This window comes from Crocodylus porosus, unplaced genomic scaffold, assembly GCF_001723895.1.
Source record: "Crocodylus porosus isolate Cpor-Errol unplaced genomic scaffold, CroPor_comp1, whole genome shotgun sequence".
NCBI lineage: Eukaryota > Metazoa > Chordata > Crocodylia > Crocodylidae > Crocodylus > Crocodylus porosus.
Window position 1 is genome coordinate 9,486,415 of NW_017728931.1, and position 3,037 is coordinate 9,489,451.

The window sequence follows — 3,037 nt, forward strand, 5'->3', positions numbered from 1 at the left end:
GGGTAAGTCTGTGGGAAGGGAAGCAGGGGGCAGATCAAGGCAGAGGGAGAAGACATTATTTGGGGGCACGCCTCCCCAGCAGGTCAGTCCCACCCAGCCGTGGCCCCACTCAGCTTACCCCTGTTCCTGCCTCTGCGGCACTGTCCCTCACCGTGAGGGCCTTGATCTAGCCCCTGCCCACTCCCTCCCCCAGCCCAGCAGGTCAGTCCATGGGGTACACACGTGCATGCACGCAGGCACTCAGCTCTCCACTCCAGCCTTGGATCGACTCCAAGAGGCTCCAGGATCTACCAGTAGATCAAGATCTACTGGTTGGTGACCACTGATCTAGACTCTCTCTCAAAAAAGGAGTGAGAGCTAAGAGCTGCCATTTTCCAAGGGGTACCTCAAGTCTAAAAAAGCTGAGGTCTGCTGCTGCAACCTCTGTGGTCTCTATGATTGTGTTTAATTTGGAAGATGATGTGATTCCTTGTAGACAGAAGAAGCAACATCAGTTCTGCAAATCAAAATGCTCATTTTCTTTGCCCAAATTATTCGAGTAGTGGCCAAAAAGAATATGTTATGTAACATTCTTTGGTACTGAAACTCCCAAAGTCCATTTTAAACCTATTAGTCTGTTTTAAACCTATTGGCTAGGATACTGGCAATAAGATGAAAAGAAAATGGTCTTAAAGAACCATAAGCAGATGGGAGTTGGCCTAGATGACCCTTGAGGTTCCTTCCAAACCTAAGGTTCTATGTTGCTGTAAGCGATTGTGTATTTACTGAGTGACAGGGGTGTACTGAAGAGATCCTTGTAGGCCCATTTGCATTTAGCGTCTTTATTAATGAACTGCAAGAAGGGGAAAACAGCATAATAATTAAATTTGCAGCTGGTACTAAAGGGAGGTGATGCAACAGAGCACTAAACCAGAGCTTGTGCTTCTGAACTATTAAGAGTGACTTTACCCCCACCAAATACTGGAGCAGAATCTCTTGGGAATCTGAAAGGAGAGATTTGAGATGTGATTTAAAATCCCTGTATAAAACAGGGACAGATGGCAGCAAAGAGCTGAATTAGCAACCTATTCAGAAGGCACCCAGTACCAGAGATGTGCTGAGGAATGAGGGTTTTGTGGGGTTTTTTTACATATTTAGTGCACTCTCAAAACCAAAAACATGTTGGATTCAAATGCTTCCCTTCCTTCTCCCCCCCTCAACCCCCACACAATTAAACTGTGGCTTCTTCCATCTTCCAAACTATGTGCAATGAAGTAACATAAGTACACCTTGGGATCTTAACGGCCCATGGAAAACAGATGTACAGTGGAGAATGAAGATTGCCTGCTCTGCAAAAGACCTAAGACTAGATCTTAAGTAGGCCTAACACTAGACCAAACGAGGCTTAGTTTTTCCCCAGGGATTTCCATCTTACTTGGGGCCCCATTTGTAGGGCTATATTGTAGTTTGCTCTTGCCAGGGAGTATGTAGGGAGCAAAATGCCTTTCTCCTTCTCTTCTGCTCTCCAAAAGCAGGTGTAGACCAGCTACCTTCATAAGCCTGAGCTCAGCTCAGCTCAAGGTGTAAGCAGGCCTAGCATTGCCAGCCACCTTTGGGGAAGTAGGGCTCCTATTCTCTTTGTCCCTAGTTGCCAGAACTGGCTGGGTATGGATTGAGATATGTTAGACCCCTCAAGAATGACAGTCTAGGGCCTTGAGCTGCAAGCGGGCCATGGTCCTTGCCTCTGTGGCTGCAGTGCAAATAGCCCTGTTTGCCTCCCTTCCCTTCAACTCCCTTGGGCCCTGAGCTGGTGGGGGAAGCAGGGCATCCTGTCCTTCCCTCCACTGTGGTGGCACGAATGGCCCTGTCCACCTCCCTTCTCTTCTCCTCCCTCCACTGGCCTCGCCACTATGGAGGCCATCCCCTAACAGCAGCTCCAAGCTCCACTCCCTGCAGGCGGCAGCACCATGATGGGGAGGGGGTATCGATTGGCTCAGGGCCCACTGAAAATTTAATCTGGCCCTGATGACAGTGATTATACTTCCGCAGCAAGCTCTCAGAGCAGGATGACTGCACTGTCCAGCAGGTAGCAGTGCCTTCAGTACTCTAAAGAATAAGGAAGTCCTGATTCACTTTCAGCTGAAAGCCAAAATTTAGGTTCTCTCCTGACGCTGCTCCTGGGTGATCTTATCAAAAACTTAATTGGGTCCAGGAGTCCTAGGAGCGGGTGGTCTCGGTAGGAATGGGTCCCTCTTGTGCAAGCACTTGTATAATCCCAAGCAAAATGGAGAGCTGCAACACCTCATTAACGTCTGCAACAGATTATTTTAAAACACCAATTCCTGCACAGCGCCTGTAGCTGCAGTTTCCAAGTTGTCCCCTAGGTGTCACTGTGACCTGTTCTAATCTCAAAACAAATTTGAGCAAAGCATGTTGCTTTCTATAAAACTAAAGAGCAGTGACACCTAGTGCACCATAACTGAATTGCTGAAGGACAAGCCTGCCTACGGGGTTTTCACTTCATGCTGTACATGTGTTCCTGGAAAATGGCTCATAACTCGAATTCGCATAAAGCTAATCCACTTTACAATGTAACAAATAGGGGTTCATTCCAAGACCTCAACTGTACTGACCCCCAGACCATTTCTACCACTTTTACAAGATAATTTCATACTCGCCAGCAGGCAGTATACACAAGCACAGGGCACTATCATAATGGGGATGGTAACTACAGAAACATGTTGCAGACAATGAGTGAGGAGCGCAGATTTACACATGAGACTATATTTTGGTGCATGTCATTCCCACAATGCACCGCTCAAAGCAGCTGACTGTGAGCTTCCACCACACTGATTGCATAAGAGTGAATTGACCTTGCATATAACAAATTTTTGGTATAAAAAGGGTCATCGCGTAAGAGTGAATTTGCACATGAAGAACCCCCATAAAATGAAGGAAACCTGTATTTAAATCTCATGTCACCTCAGCCCTAATCCACAACATGAAGCAATACAGCAAAGCAACAATGTTACACTAAGAAACAAAATAACCTTGGAAA